Source organism: Pleurodeles waltl, chromosome 7 (genome assembly GCF_031143425.1).
Source record: "Pleurodeles waltl isolate 20211129_DDA chromosome 7, aPleWal1.hap1.20221129, whole genome shotgun sequence".
Lineage (NCBI taxonomy): Eukaryota > Metazoa > Chordata > Amphibia > Caudata > Salamandridae > Pleurodeles > Pleurodeles waltl.
In genome coordinates this window covers 1,310,971,619-1,310,988,738 of record NC_090446.1, presented here as the reverse complement: position 1 = coordinate 1,310,988,738, position 17,120 = coordinate 1,310,971,619, and the positions used below count along the sequence as shown (strand labels likewise).

The 17,120-nt window shown below is 46.5% G+C and overlaps 1 long non-coding RNA gene across 1 annotated transcript in view; it reads right to left on the bottom strand.

Annotated features, from left to right (window-relative positions):
* Positions 1-13,895: 13,895 nt before the first annotated feature.
* The window catches only part of LOC138246231 (uncharacterized), a 57,402-nt gene continuing 54,177 nt past the window's right edge, over positions 13,896-17,120 (bottom strand). The window contains exon 3 of the long non-coding RNA XR_011194253.1: positions 13,896-14,519. This is a non-coding gene — a long non-coding RNA (uncharacterized lncRNA). The remainder of the gene's footprint in view (positions 14,520-17,120) is intronic.

Below are 17,120 nucleotides of genomic sequence, written 5' to 3'. Positions count from 1 at the left end.
CAGAAAGAGGAATCCAAAGTAACAGTTCTATTCACCCAGTCAATTTTTGGGTTATGAGTTGTTAACCAGGGTACCCCGAGAATCAAACCAAAATTAGGAGTATCTATCAGATCAAAGCTAATCACCTCTGTGTGCCCGTTCTGACAGACCATAACAAGTGGACTTGTTTGTTTTGTGATTAATCCAGAGGTCAATTCTGACCCATCCACTGCACATACTGCTTCTGGACAAGGCTTTAGGCACATAGGAAGTCCTAAGTTTTCAGCTAACTTATTATCCACAAAATTTCCTGTCGCGCCTGAGTCCAGTAGGACAGGGAGAGAATGCCTCACTTGGGTAGTAACAATTAAAACGACCTGAATTATGAAATGTCTAGGTATGTGCGGTACAATGAAGGCTGCAGCATTAGAGGTTTGATTAAGATGTTTTCTCGAACAAGTAACCTCTCCCCTTGTCGAGCTTAATCGCTTCCCGATTCAGTTGAGGAGGTGGAGGAAACAGCACCCTTTTGTGGAGTTTTAGGCTTTACTGGACATTCTCTGGCAAAGTGACCTGCCCTGCCACAATATAAACATAATTGAAGTTTTCTCCTTCTTTCTTTTTCCTCTGATGTGAGTGGACCTCTGAGTGTCCCTATTTGCATAGGCTCAGGTTCAGGGAGTTTATTATCTGTGTCTTTCTTCTCGTGTTTAATAAAAGTTAACCGTGATTCCAGTTTGTATTTATCTCCCTTTCTTTCTCCTAGTCTATGTTCTAATTTCACAACTAAATCTACAAAGTCCGAATAGTCTTCTGGCAAATCAACGATATGAGCCAGCGCGTCTTTTAACTCGTCTCTCAAACCTTTATAAAAAAGGGAGACACGCTTTCCTTCTGGCCACTGTGTCTCGGTGAGTAAACGATTAAAACTAGTGAGATAGGTCAATAAATCCTTGTTACCTTGTTTAAGATTTAAAAGCTCATTATCACTTGCCTGCATGAAAGTGTGTTTTGCAAAAAGGCTGGTCATGGTACGTTTAAATTGATTCCAATTATGGAGGATGGGATCATCTCTATCCACGAAAGGAATTGACCAATTGGCTGCTGTGCCACCCAAATAAGACAAGACGAATGCCACTTTCGTAGCATCAGTAGGGAACTGTTGTGGCTTACAAACGAAGTGTAATTGACATTGATGGATAAAAACATGGAATTTGTTACTATCTCCATGAAAACGTTCAGGTGCTGCTAAGGGCACAGCATTAGGAACATTAACAGTAACCTCAACTGGGGGAGGCAAAGTTGTATGTTTTGATGGCGCCCCTGTCTCTGAGGTGGTTTTAAACAAAGGCGTAAAAGCTGTGTTCCACTGAGATCCCCTAAATTTATACCTGCTTAAATCCTGTTTTAAAGAGGTATTCTCCATCTTTAATCTCTCTATTTCCTCTTGCATATGTTGTAAGATGCCAGACACTGATTCATTATGAGCCAAGTCCTCATTTAGGGCCTGAGCCATATCCGTGACGTCAATGCCCTCTATTTCTTCCCCGGTATTCATCGTCCACCAGAACTGAATTTTTTTAAGGCTTGTGCTTCTGTCAAAGCCCAGCTCACCTGAGTTCTTGTTCAGTTCTGATGGAGGTTGAAGACAATCCGACCCCACCCTGAAACTGCTTGTTCCAGCACACTAGTTTTTAACACAGTGCACTAAGAACAGAAGCTCAAGGGTAGGGGGGAAGTGGATAAAATAAAAAAGAGAGACAACACCGTTCTTGCGTTTCCACTGTTGAAGTGCTGCACAAATATGCGGCCCTTTCTGACTTCTGTAGAAACTGGTGCCTAATGAAACATAAACAAAGAACAGATAAGTGCAACCTATTCCTAAATGGGTTCCTGACTATCCCTTTATTTATTAGAAATTCTCTTCTAAAAGTACCTCTTGGATCCTGGTCTCGAGTTTCCAGGTTTGGAATGTGTTACTGCTCTGGGATGTGCTTTCTATTACTGTAAAGCTTCTAAAACATTAAACAAATACCGTTATCAGAATTACCAATATCAAACATTCATCTTAATATAACTAAAGCCTAAATTCCCAATAGCAGACTCACTTTTCCCATATCTCCAGAATCTTTTGGAAAACAAATACTGTACTTTTACATCAAAATACAGCATGTAATTTGTGCAAGTCCTTGATTTACTGTTTGCCTTGCTGTTAATGGTTTCCACTGTTCGATTCTTAAAAGTTCCATAAAAAAAAAACAATGTTTGTTTCACAAAGCTCCGCAAGGTATTCTTGCAACAAAGAGCCTGAATCACAATGTTCGTGGAAGGTATCTTGCTTCAAACCGTCCACACACGAATCCAGAAATTGTTGTCAAAGTTCCTTCAGGTAATAAAAAGTTTTGCACTTACTTGTTGCTGGCAAGAGATACTGATCAGTCTAACCTTGTCTTCTTTCTCTTTTGCAGGTTGTTTGTAGGAGAGAGGCTGAGGCAAGGAGGAACCGGAAACCAGAAGAAGGAAGAGCCAGCAGCTGCGCCCATTGAAGCCAATGAAAGTCTGTAGAGAGCAGGAGTGCCAGCGCCGAGGGATCTGTTCTCAGGTAAGCGGGAGGTAGACGAGCACAAGCACTGGGTGAGGCTCGGGGCTGCCTTTTATAGACAGGGCTGGGTGTGGTTCGAAGAGCTGGGTGTGGTTTGAAGGGCTGGGTGTGGTCCTCACATGCTGCACATGTTCTTGAAAGGTGAGCAGAGCTGGGTGTGGTTTGAAGGGCTGGGTGTGGTCCTCACATGCTGCACATGTTCTTGAAAGGTGTGCAGAGTTTCAGTTATTATGCAAATGAGTTGAATTAACACATGGCCTAGGGAGGAGTGTTTTAAAGAAGCCTTGGTAAAAGCAAGGCCCAATGTGTAAACAAAACAGCACATTAAACAACATACACAGAAGCCTAAGGGGGGGGGAAGGTGAGATAACAAGAAAGGGTTTGAATAGTAAGTTTAAAAGGGAGCTATTACAGAACCCACTAGTGCAGTGAGAGGGGACATGCTCTTTGCTGTGCACAAACCCTAACACAGTGGGCAAACCACCCACTGTAGCGACTTGAGAGACTGTGGCTTTGCACTCCCCAGGATTGAACTGTGGGCAAACCACCCACTGTAGAGACTTCAGAGACTGTGGCTTTGCACTCCCCAGGATGCAGCAGTGGGCAAACCACCCACTGTAAAGACTTGTGAGACTGTGGCTTTGCACTCCCCAGGATAAAGCAGTGGGCAACCCACCCACTAGAGAGACTTGAGAGACTGTGGCTTTGCACTCCCCAGGACCAAGCAGTGGGTAAATCACCCACTAGAGAGATTTGAGAGACTGTGGCTTTGCACTCCCCAGGATTGAGCAGTGGGCAAACCACCCACTGGAGAGTCTTGAGAGACTGTGGCTTTGCACTCCCCAGGATGGAACAGTGGGCAAACCACCCACTGTAGAGACTCAAGAGACTGTGGCTTTGCACTCCCCAGGATGGAACAGTGGGCATGTGGCCCCCTCTTGGATTTGGCATCGTACACTCAACCAGCTGAGGTGCCCCCCCTTTCCGTTCCCCCTGAGGTGCCTGTTTTATTGTTATCTGATGCCCCTGCAGTGTTCTCTCTGTCATTTCGGGGATTGAGTCTGGGCCTCGCCCATACAGTGTGGGCCCAGTGTTCCACGGGCTTCAATGGAGAACTACCTGGACTACTAATCTTCATGTATGTTTTGTTTATAGTGTAAATATATTTTTTTGCGAACTGGAGTTTAATATATTACAATGGTTTCACTCATTTACGTTTGTCTTTGCATTCTTCCGGGGGTTTTGGGGGGTATAACTGTTATGTGTCATGCTGTATTAGTGTGTGTGTTGTCGTGGGTGAGGGTGGGGGTGGGGTGTTGCATGTTGTGTGTGTGTGTCCCTGTTTTTCCCTTCCCCGTCCCCTGTGTCATAGGTGCAGTACTCACCGTGGTCTTCCCCGCCGCCCAGGAGGCCACCACCAGAACCAGCCCTGCTGCCCAGGACAGGACCGGCAGCACCAGCCCCGCTGAGCCAGACAGGACCGCCAGCACCAGCCCCGCTGGGCCATGAAGGACCGCCAGCACCAGCCCCGCTGGGCCAGACAGGACCGCCAGCAGCTGAGTCACTGCAAAGGAGCCCTCCGCCACAAGCACCGCTGAACAGGGCACCACTGCCACAAGCACTGCTGAACAGGGCACCGCCGCCACAAGCAGCGCTGAACAGGGCACCGCCGCCACAAGCAGCGCTGAACAGGGCACCGCAGCCACAAGCACCGCTGAACATGGCACCACTGCAACAAGCAACGCTGGCCCATGAGCGCCAAGGGCACTGAGGCTACTGAGTCCGTCATGAGCAGGATGAAGCACTCTGGGCACAAAGCCCCTTCCAGAACCAGTGGAGAAAGGCATCCACTACCTCTGTCCTTGGCAGGATGAAGCACTCTGGGCACCAGGCCCCCTCCAGAACCAGTGGAGAAAGGCATCCACTACCTCTGTCCTTGGCAGGATGAAGCACTCTGGGCAGAAAGCACCCTCCAGAACCAGTGGAGAATGACATCCACTACCTCAGTCCTTGGCAGGATGAAGCAGTCTGGGCACAAAGCCCCCTCCGGAACCAGTGGAGTATCACATCCACTACCTCTGTCCTTGGCAGGATGAAGCACTCTGGGCTCCAGGCCCCCTCCAGAACCAGTGGAGAAAGGCATCCACTACGTCTGTCCTTGGCAGGATGAAGCACTCTGGGCACAAAGCCCCCTCCAGAACCAGTGGAGAATGACATCCACTGCCTCATTCCTTGGCAGGATGAAGCACTCTGGGCACAAAGCCCCCTCCAGAACCAGTGGAGAACTGTTATCCACTTGAGAGACTGTGGCTTTGCACTCCCCAGGATAAAGCAGTGGGCAAACCACCCACTGGAAAGACTTGTGAGACTGTGGCTTTGCACTCCCCAGGATTGAACTGTGAGCAAACCACCCACTGTAGAGACTTGAGAGACTGTGGCTTTGCACTCCCCGGGATGCAGCAGTGGGCAAACCACCCACTGTAAAGACTTGTGAGACTGTGGCTTTGCACTCCTCAGGATAAAGCAGTGGGCAACCCACCCACTAGAGAGACTTGAGAGACTGTGGCTTTGCACACCCCAGGACCAAGCAGTGGGCAAATCACCATCTAGAGAGACTTGAGAGACTGCGGCTTTGCACTCCCCAGGATTGGACAGTGTGCAAACCACCCACTGAAGAGACTTGAGAGACTGTGGCTTTGCACTCCAACCCACTGTAAAGACCCCAGGATTGAACAGTGTGCAAACCACCCACTGGAGAGACTTGAGAGACTGTGGCTTTGCACTCCACAGAATGGAACAGTGGGCAAACCTCCAACTGTAGAGACTTGAGAGACTGTGGCTTTGCACTCCAACCCACTGTAAAGACCCCAGGATTGAACAGTGTGCAAACCACCCACTGGAGAGACTTGAGAGACTGTGGCTTTGCACTCCACAGAATGGAACAGTGGGCAAACCTCCAACTGTAGAGACTTGAGAGACTGTGGCTTTGCACTCCCAAGGATGCAGTGGGCAAACCACCCACTGTAAAGACTTGCGAGACTGTGGCTTTGCACTCCCCAGGATTGAACAGTGGGCAACCCACCCACTGTAGAGACTTGAAAGACTGTTGCTTTGCACTCCCAAGGATTGAACTGTGGGCAAACCACCCACTGTAGAGACTTGAGAGACTGTGGCTTTGCACTCCCCAGGATGCAGCAGTGGGCAAACCATCCACTGTAAAGACTTGTGAGACTGTGGCTTTGCACTCCCCAGGATAAAGCGGTGGGCAACCCACCCACTAGAGAGACTTGAGAGACTGTGGCTTTGCACTCCCCAGGACCAAGCAGTGGGCAAATCACCCACTAGAGAGACTTGAGAGACTGTGGCTTTGAACTCCCCAGGATTGAAGAGTGTGCAAACCATCCACTGGAGAGACTTGAGAGACTGTGGCTTTGCACTCCCCAGGATGGAACAGTGGGCAAACCACCCACTGTAGCGACTTGAGAGACTGTGGCTTTGCACTCCCCAGGATTGAACTGTGGGCAAACCACCCACTGTAGAGACTTCAGAGACTGTGGCTTTCCACTCCCCAGGATGCAGCAGTGGGCAAACCACCCACTGTAAAGACGTGTGAGACTGTGGCTTTGCACTCCCCAGGATAAAGCAGTGGGCAACCCACCCACTAGAGAGACTTGAGAGACTGTGGCTTTGCACTCCCCAGGACCAAGCAGTGGGTAAATCACCCACTAGAGAGATTTGAGAGACTGTGGCTTTGCACTCCCCAGGATTGAACAGTGGGCAAACCACCCACTGGAGAGTCTTGAGAGACTGTGGCTTTGCACTCCCCAGGATGGAACAGTGGGCAAACCACCCACTGTAGAGACTCGAGAGACTGTGGCTTTGCACTCCCCAGGATGGAACAGTGGGCATGTGGCCCCCTCTTGGATTTGGCGTCGTACACTCAACCAGCTGAGGTGCCCCCCCTTTCCCTTCCCCCTGAGGTGCCTGTTTTATTGCTATCTGATGCCCCTGCAGTGTTCTCTCTGTCATTTCGGGGATTGAGTCTGGGCCTCGCCCATACAGTGTGGGCCCAGTGTTCCACGGGCTTCAATGGAGCACTACCTGGACTACTAATCTTCATGTATGTTTTGTTCATAGTGTAAATATATTTTTTTGCGTACTGGAGTTTAATATATTACAATGGTTTCACTCATTTCCGTTTGTCTTTGCATTCTTCCGGGGGGCTTAGGGGTGTAACTGTTATGTGTCATGCTGTATTAGTGTGTTTGTTGTCGTGGGTGAGGGTGGGGTGTTGCATGTTGCGTGTGTGTGTCCCTGTTTTTTTCCTCCCCCGTCCCCTGTGTCATAGGTGCAGTACTCACCGTGGTCTTCCCCGCCGCCCAGGAGGCCACCGCCAGCACCAGCCCTGCTGCCCAGGACAGGACCGGCAGCACCAGCCCCGCTGAGCCAGGCAGGACCGCCAGCACCAGCCCCGCTGGGCCATGAAGGACCACCAGCACCAGCCCCGCTGAGCCAGACAGGACCGCCAGCAGCTGAGTCACTGCAAAGGAGCCCTCCGCCACAAGCACCGCTGAACAGGGCACCACCGCCACAAGCACTGCTGAACAGGGCACCGCCGCCACAAGCAGCGCTGAACAGGGCACCGCAGCCACAAGCACCGCTGAACAGGGCACCGCTGCAACAAGCAAAGCTGGCCCATGAGCGCCAAGGGCACTGATGCTACTGAGTCCATCATGAGCAGGATGAAGCACTCTGGGCACAAAGCCCCTTCCAGAACCAGTGGAGAAAGGCATCCACTACCTCTGTCCTTGGCAGGATGAAGCACCCTGGGCACCAGGCCCCCTCCAGAACCAGTGGAGAAAGGCATCCACTACCTCTGTCCTTGGCAGGATGAAGCACTCTGGGCACAAAGCCCCCTCCAGAACCAGTGGAAAACTGTTATCCACTTGAGAGACTGTGGCATTGCACTCCCCAGGATAAAGCAGTGGGCAAACCACCCACTGAAAAGACTTATGAGACTGTGGCTTTGCACTCCCCAGGATTGAACTGTGAGCAAACCACCCACTGCAGGGACTTGAGAGACTGTGGCTTTGCACTCCCCAGGATGCAGCAGTGGGCAAACCACCCACTAGAGAGACTTGAGAGACTGTGGCTTTGCACTCCCCAGGTCGCAGCAGTGGGCAAACCACCCACTGGAGAGACTTGAGAGACTGTGGCTTTGTACTCCCCAGGATGGAACAGTGGGCAAACCACCCACTGTAGAGACTTGAGAGACTGTGGCTTTGCACTCCCCAGGATTGGACAGTGTGCAAACCACCTACTGGAGAGACTTGAGAGACTGTGGCTTTGCACTCCCACCCACTGTAAAGACCCCAGGAGTCAACAGTGTGCAAACCACCCACTGGAGAGACTTGAGAGACTGTGGCTTTGCACTCCCCATAATGCACAGTGGGCAAACCACCCACTGTAAAGACTTGCGAGACTGTGGCTTTGCACTCCCCAGGATTGAACAGTGGGCAAATCACCCACTGGAGAGACTTGAGAGACTGTGGCTTTGCACTCCCCAGGATGGAACAGTGGGCAACCCACCCACTGTAGAGACTTGAAAGACTGTGGCTTTGCACTCCCAAGGATTGAACTGTGGGCAAACCACCCACTGTAGAGACTTGAGAGACTGTGGCTTTGCACTCCCCAGGACTCAGCAGTGGGCAAACCATCCACTGTAAAGACTTGTGAGACTGTGGCTTTGCACTCCCCAGGATAAAGCGGTGGGCAACCCACCCACTAGAGAGACTTGAGAGACTGTGGCTTTGCACTCCCCAGGACCAAGCAGTGGGCAAATCACCCACTAGAGAGACTTGAGAGACTGTGGCTTTGCACTCCCCAGGATTGAAGAGTGTGCAAACCATCCACTGGAGAGACTTGAGAGACTGTGGCTTTGCACTCCCCAGGATGGAACAGTGGGCAAACCACCCACTGTAGCGACTTGAGAGACTGTGGCTTTGCACTCCCCATGATTGAACTGTGGGCAAACCACCCACTGTAGAGACTTGAGAGACTGTGGCTTTGCACTCCCCAGGATGCAGCAGTCGGCAAACCACCCACTGTAAAGACTTGTGAGACTGTGGCTTTGCACTCCCCAGGATAAAGCAGTGGGCAACCCACCCACTAGAGAGACTTGAGAGACTGTGGCTTTGCACTCCCCAGGACCAAGCAGTGGGTAAATCACCCACTAGAGAGATTTGAGAGACTGTGGCTTTGCACTCCCCGGGATTGAACAGTGGGCAAATCACCCACTGGAGAGACTCGAGAGACTGTGGCTTTGCACTCCCCAGGATGGAACAGTGGGCAAACCACCCACTGTAGAGACTCGAGGGACTGTGGCTTTGCACTCCCCAGGATGGAACAGTGGGCAAACCACCCACTGTAGAGACTCGAGAGACTGTGGCTTTGTACTCCCCAGGATGGAACAGTGGGCATGTGGCCCCCTCTTGGATTTGGCATCGTACACTCAACCGGCTGAGGTGCCCCCCCTTTTCCTTCCCCCTGAGGTGCCTGTTTTATTGCTATCCGATGCCCCTGCAGTGTTCTCTCTGTCATTTCGGGGATTGAGTCTGGGCCTCGCCCATACAGTGTGGGCCCAGTGTTCCACGGACTTCAATGGAGCACTACCTGGACTACTAATCTTCGTGTATGTTTTGTTTATAGTGTATATATATTTTTTTGCGAACTGGAGTTTAATATATTACAATGGTTTCACTCATTTCCGTTTGTCTTTGCATTCTTCCGGGTTGTTTGGGGGGTGTAACTGTTATGTGTCATGCTGTATTAGTGTGTGTGTTGTCGTGGGTGAGGGTGGGGGTGGGGTTTTGCATGTTGCGTGTGTGTGTCCCTGTTTTTTCCCTCCCCCGTCCCCTGTGTCATAGGTGCAGTACTCACTGTGGTCTTCCCCGCCGCCCAGGAGGCCACCGCCAGCACCAGCCCTGCTGCCCAGGACAGGACCGGCAGCACCAGCCCCGCTGAGCCAGACAGGACCGCCAGCACCAGCCCCGCTGGGCCAGACAGGACCACCAGCAGCTGAGTCACTGCAAAGGAGCCCTCTGCCACAAGCACCGCTGAACAGGGCACCACCGCCACAAGCACTGCTGAACAGGGCACCGCCGCCACAAGCAGCGCTGAACAGGGCACCGCAGCCACAAGCACCGCTGAACAGGGCACCGCTGCAACAAGCAACGCTGGCCCATCAGCGCCAAGGGCACTGACACTACTGAGTCCGTCATGAGCAGGATGAAGCACTCTGGGCACAAAGCCCCTTCCAGAACCAGTGGAGAAAGGCATCCACTACCTCTGTCCTTGACAGGATGAAGCACTCTGGCCACCAGGCCCCCTCCAGAACCAGTGGAGAAAGGCATCCACTACCTCTGTCCTTGGCAGGATGAAGCACTCTGGGCACAAAGCCCCCTCCAGAACCAGTGGAAAACTGTTATCCACTTGAGAGACTGTGGCTTTGCACTCCCCAGGATTGAACTGTGAGCAAACCACCCACTGTAGAGACTTGAGAGACTGTGGCTTTGCACTCACCAGGATGCAGCAGTGGGCAAACCACCCACTAGAGAGACTTGAGAGACTGTGGCTTTGCACTCCCCAGCACGCAGCAGTGGGCACACCACCCACTGGAGAGACTTGAGAGACTGTGGCTTTGTACTCCCCAGGATGGAACAGTGGGCAAACCACCCACTGTAGAGACTTGAGAGACTGTGGCTTTGCACTCCTCAGGATTGAACTGTGGGCAAACCACCCACTGTAGAGACTTGAGAGACTGTGGCTTTGCACTTCCCAGGATGCAGCAGTGGGCAAACCACCCACTGTAAAGACTTGTAAGACTGTGGCTTTGCACTCCCCAGGATAAAGCGGTGGGCAACCCACCCACTAGAGAGACTTGAGAGACTGTGGCTTTGCACTCCCTAGGACCAAGCAGTGGGCAAATCACCCACTAGAGAGACTTGAGAGACTGTGGCTTTGCACTCCCCGGGATTGAACAGTGTGCAAACCACCCACTGGAGAGACTTGAGAGACTGTGGCTTTGCACTCCCCAGGATGGAACAGTGGGCAAACCACCCACTGTAGAGACTCGAGAGACTGTGGCTTTACACTCCCCAGGATGGAACAGTGGATTTGGCGTCATGAACTCAACCGACTGAGGTGCCCCCCCTTTCCCTTCCCCCTGAGGTGCCTGTTTTATTGCTATCTGATGCCCCTGCAGTGTTCTCTCCATCATTTTGGGGATTGAGTGGGGCCTCGCCCATACCGTGTGGGCCCATTGTTCCACGGACTTCAATGGAGCACTACCAGGACTACTAATCTTGGTGTATATTTTGTTTATAGTGTATATATATATATATATTTGCGTACTGGAGTTTAATATATTACAATGGTTTCACTAATTTCCTTTTGTCTTTGCATTCTTCCGGGGGGCTTGGAAGCTGTAACTGTAATGTATCATGCTGTATTAGTGTGTGTTGTCGTGGGTGAGGGTGGGGGTGTTGCGTATTGCGTGTGTCCCTGTTTTTTCCCTCCTCCTGTTGTCGTAGGTGCAGTGCTCACCGTGGTCTTCCCCGCCGGCATTCGTGCTCCTGGTAGAGGAGCAAGAAGATAAGGGCTGGGAGGATGTGGAGTTCGGGTTCCATGGCGTCCGGATTCCTCGTGGGGGTGTGTAGAGGTGAGCGTTTTCCCTTCAAAGTCCTGTTTCCGCCGTGTTTTTGTCCGCGGTGAATCCGCCCTGGAAAAGGTGGCGGATTGGTAGGTTGTGATACTGTGGGCGGTACATTGTCCTTCGCCTGTCTGTTGGCGGTGACCGCCAAGCTGTTTGTTTGTACCGCCGTGGCGGTCGGAGTGTTAAAGTGGCTGTCTATGTTGGCGGTTTCCGCCACAGTCGTAATTCCATTTTTATTACCGCCGGCCTGTTGGTGGTCTTACCGCCTCTTTAACACCGACCGCCAGGGTTGTAATGACCACCTATGTGTTTCAAAAAGAAAACTAAAACGTTTTTGTGTTTAATTTTTTAAGAGTAGGCAGTGGTCTTTGGGACCGGTGCCTGCGCCTATAAAATGTTTGCACCCACATTCACAGAGGGGTAGGAGTCCCTTGAGGACCCCTTACCATTTGCAAAACTGCAAATGTTTTGCAAATGCATTCCAGCTGCAAAACATTTATAAATTCCCCTGTAAGTTGCTATTAAGAACGGATGCCCTTAACATGCCCCTTATAAATACCGAATCGCAATAATTCCAACACATTACACTATTGAAAGTGACATCACTACTTTATATGTGGCACTGACTAAAGCCCCAGACAAATAGAAAACAGGTGGCTAAAATTCTAAGATAATACTCCGCAGCTCTGACAACAAAACTAGCAAAAGGACTTTTAGGGAATTGTGCTTAACTCTTAAGACGTGAACAGGAAGGCAGACACCAAGCAGAATGAAACTCTTTCATCCCTACCTACCTCCCTGCCTATTTGCTCTCAAACCTCCCCCCAACTTTATCCCTATTTCTTTTCTTCCTTTGAGATTGTATTTTACTTTTCTTCATTCCTACACTCCTTCCACAACCCACCAGCTTTATGATATCCTTTCACATATAATCTGTTCCCTTTCTCTTTTACAGTATTTTCCTTCTGCCTCCATTTCCTCCTGTTCTTTAGTCTGCGACCTTCTTCAGTAACACTAGATCCATGGTAAGTACAGACAGCCCTCAGATATGCTAACAAGATGGCTCAGTGAGTTAACATGCAACACTTCTATTTGGTGTGACCTACAGATCACATATGTGTATCTTAGCAAGGCCAACTTGCATACTTCCAAGGATGGTAAGCGAGTAGCATCAAACCAGGTATTAGCAAGTTATTTTAGAGCAGTTAGAAATGTCAGCAGTGCGGCCTGAAGCACTATATAAAACCAAGTCATGTTTATTGTTAATGCTAAATTAAGATGGTATTGAGTAGATGGTGAGCTGGGGACAGGACTGGGGGCATTATGGTAGTCACCTTGGTTAGATGAGAGGGTTGTACAACATATTTATCTTTGAAATGTGGTTGAACTGCAATACATTCATGTGAGTAAGTCATTGCTTCAACCGCCCCGGGTGGCTGGAGGGATGTCGAGCCCCGGCGCCTAGTGACTCGGCGCGTCCTGGTGCACCCGCTTCAACATGGCCAAGGTAGCGGTCTTGCTGATCGCCGTTGATTTGTAACAAAAGAAAGAAAATACCGATGTAAGAAAGAAGTGAGGTGTTGGGTGCTTACAGGTGGGGAGAAAAACACGTATGGCCGTGTTTGAACATATCATTCCTTGACAAGCGGAAAATGGCGGGTGGCTGCACAATGCACGGCTGCGCCGCGTTCTGAGCGTGCCCGAGGACATAGCAAGCTTGTATGAAAAGATACATGCATTGTAACTCTTAGCCGTACATGAATGCAGACAAAGATGTGTGCGTGCCTTGGCGGGCAGAGATATAATAATGCTGTGAACAATCTTGGGCTGTTAACGAGGAACACACTTAGGACTGAAGAACTGCCCTATGGAATGATGGAGCACGCAGTAGGCACCTCGAACCAATGTTAAAATAAAGTCTTTCATCTAGTAGTCTAGGTAAACATGTGCCTTTGGCCCACAGACTTTACTAAGAGTGCCCTACCATTCCAAGTCTGAAGGAGTCGGGCCGTCTCTGTACTTCAGTGTGGCTCATACAAGGAGCAATGCAGAGGGGAAAATCCTGAACAATTAGGTCCTAAACAACTACTTGCCTAAACCACTACTGCTAAACAACTAAAATGTCTCTACATTGAAGTACTGAACAACTAATATCTCCAAAACGATTTTGCCTGAATAATGAATTTTAAGGAACGTTTTTCTTTTTTATGGTTTATTAGCTGTTTAGAATTTAATATATATATAAGTTGTTTAGAATTTATATATATAAATCTATATATATATATATATATATATATATATATATATATATATATAAAAAAATTCAAAACTACTAAAACATAAAAAAAGAAAAACTTACCTTAAAATGTAATAGCTATATAAGTTGTTTAGAATTTATATATATATATATATATATATATATATTAATCCTTCTATTTTCTCCTTTAGGAAAAACTCCTCTGTCACTCGATGTCTTCTTGCAAATAAATGTATTTCGGCACATACAAAAAATCACCCAACGGGTTTTGGGAGTCAAAGCTCCCTTGATCAAGAGCGATTTTAGTCCATACTTTAATTTCTATATATTCCCTACACCTATTCAGTAACATAAAAAAACGGTCTACACCCTTATTCAAAATATGACGGCCATCTTTAAACATGTTTTTCTTACCGTTAAGCAAACATATTCATACTTCACATATTTTTAATTTTCAAAACGTCAATTATCTCATATAGTCTGTTAACCCATACTTTCGAACACATTTACTATACTTATTATCAATCATTATAACTTTTATCAACACAAGGTTTCCACATACACAAAATGTTCTCAAATGCTGCCTGTAATCACAACGGTATGCTATTCACATTACTAATTTTATGGATTTTTTTACCTCCCATTTAACATCAATTTCAAGCCTTTTATCCAACACAAATCGTTTTAGCATTACCGTCTATTCCTAACCAACTTATTAATATTGGTAAGCCTAACCCAAGTGGGCAATTACAGTTCAAGCATTCCCATGAAAAACATATATTCATCTCTAAAGCAAGAAACCTTGTAGTTACTTTTACTCCTATTCAATACATATTTCAGAGTAATCAAGCTCAAGTCGTGCAGAAAATCAGGAAATGCAGTATTCAATTTTATCATCATCAAATGTTTTCTATATTATATAGTAGCTCCTCTGCATTTCCAATCACCGTTCATATTTTTCTTCTTCTCTATAAAACAAAAAATAAACACCTCTTATTAAAACCAAATTGTGAACAAATCTTCTCTTTAAAATTCATAATACATATCCAATTTTTTATCACTACATTGTGCATAATTTCCTGACAACATTAATACATTTATCCTTTAATACATCAAGTGTATGGCTAATTCCTCATCCTTATTTAATCCTTCAGGTTCCATGGTGTTACAGTCAATTATTAACCGGGATTCCAGTTTCCTTAACTATAATGTTCTATTTCCTCCTTTGTATATTCAACATGATTTTATCCAGTACCACAAAATTGAATTAATTTGCATTATTGCCATGATGTTCTTTAAAATGTCTAGCTACCGGATATGACTTATCCTCATTTTTAACTGCTGTCATGTGTTCTAATACTCTTTTCTTATATAAACTTTATTACAGGGTCATTTCAAGGTGTATATACAATAGTCTGAATGGCATGTTACATGTTTCCTAATTTTAAATGGATTTATATTCCATGTTAATTTTATTACTTTACAATTTTCACTATGTTTACATGCTTTACATATTATCCACAGATAAAAAAACCTTGAATAGGATTTTTCTTTTCCATTGCTGGTATCAAGTATTGACTTAATGTGTTCTTTAGGGATCTACTTCTCCTAAAAGTAAATGTGCGATAATCTTTAATCACCTTTGCTAAATTCTTATCTGTTTTCAATGCTGGAAAATATTTATTAAACAACTTTCTTATTTCTCCTGTTTTGTTATGATACGTTGTAATGAATCTCATTTGTTTGTTATCTTGCTTATCAGTCTTGAATTTAGTTACCAATAAATCTCCCCTTTTAATTGGTTTAACTTTCTTCAATGCCTTTTCTATACTACTCTCTGAATATCCTCTTTCTCTAAATCTTTTAATCATAATGCATGCTTCTTTATCAAAAGTAGTGTCCAGACTACAGTTCCTCCTTGCCCTAATTAATTCCCCATAAGGAACATTCTGGATTAAGTTCTTAGGGTGATTGCTAGTAGCATGAAGTAGGCTGTTTCCAGCCGTATCTTTTCTAAATAGCTCACACTCTAGCTTGTTATTAATCACACTTACTTTCACATCCAAGAATATCAGCTCCAAATGATGTATTTAGTTGCTAATTTTCAAATTAAAAGAATTATCATTCAATGTTGTTACAAATTTCAAGGCAGATTCCTTACTCCCTTTCCAGACACAAAAAATATAATCTATATATCTCACCCAGAGAGCTGCCTGGTCTTCAAAACCAGTGATGTCCCTGACCATGTGTTCCTCCCACCAACCCAGGTGCAAACCCGCATAGCTGGGAGCAAAGCAAGTGCCCATCACAGTCCCCTGGCATTGTCGATATACTGTATTTCAAACCATTTCCAACAACATCTCAGTGTGTAATAGATACGACAGGGACCATGCTCTCAAACAGTATCTTAATGCTTTAATACCTTGGTCATGAGGTATACATGTGTATACATCCAGACTCATTAGAAGGTAATCTTCTTCCCAAATAATTCCATCAATTATCCTTAAAAAAACCGCTAGTGTCCTTAATGTTGAAGGTAGTGTTTCTAGAAAAGGACGTAGAAAGAAATCTACATATTTTGAAATATTCTCATAAAGACTCCCTACTGATAGTACTATAGGCCTACCAGAAGGATCATCAGCATTTTTGTGCGCTTTCGGTAGGAAGTAAATTGCCGCTATCTTGGGAAATTCGACTTTGAGGAATTGATATTCCTCCCATTCAATGAGTCCCTGATCTCTCTATTCATCCAATTTCTCAAACACCTTCCTCTTCAGATCCTTCATTTCATCTCTACTCGAAATAGAATAATGGTTCTTGTGTTGCAACTATCTCAAATATACTTCTCTCTAGATAGTATTACTACATTTCCACCCTTATCAGATTTCTTTATTATAATGATTTTATCCTTCTGTAATGATTCAATCGCTTTCCTATGTCTTAGCTGCAAATTATCATATTTCTACCTTTTCACATATCTTAATCTCTTCGTTTCTTTTTTATACCTTTTTCAAAAACATTAATTGCATCACAATTAACAGACAGGGAGAATGTTGATTTCAGTTTAAAATTACTTGGGCATCTTTCCCCTATATCAATGTCCAATTGCACCAAATTCAAAATAGGATCAGGATTTGCTTCAATGATTTCATTCAATTCACACATAGTATGCAACATTTCTATATCATAAATCTCTAAATTCGAAAGCATACATTCCATATGCACCCTTTGATTATGTACTTTCGTTCCAAACCATTTCTTTAATTTCAGTTTCCTAGTGAATTGAAATAAATCAATTCTACTCTGAGTACATTTAAACTGCGTCACCGGGCAAAAAGATAATCCCAATGCTAAAACTTATCTTTAAGAATCAGATATACACCTATTCGAGAGATTAATTACTGTCATTTTTTCCATTACTTCGTTGTCATTTGGCCTCTTGTTTGCATTCCTGTAGGATTTTCTTTTGACACTCCTAACCCTCTTTTTCCTCCTCTTCCTCTGCCTCTTCCTTGATGAAAGTCTCTTCCTCTTCCTGCTTGTCCCATTGATCTCCCTTGGGCTATCAG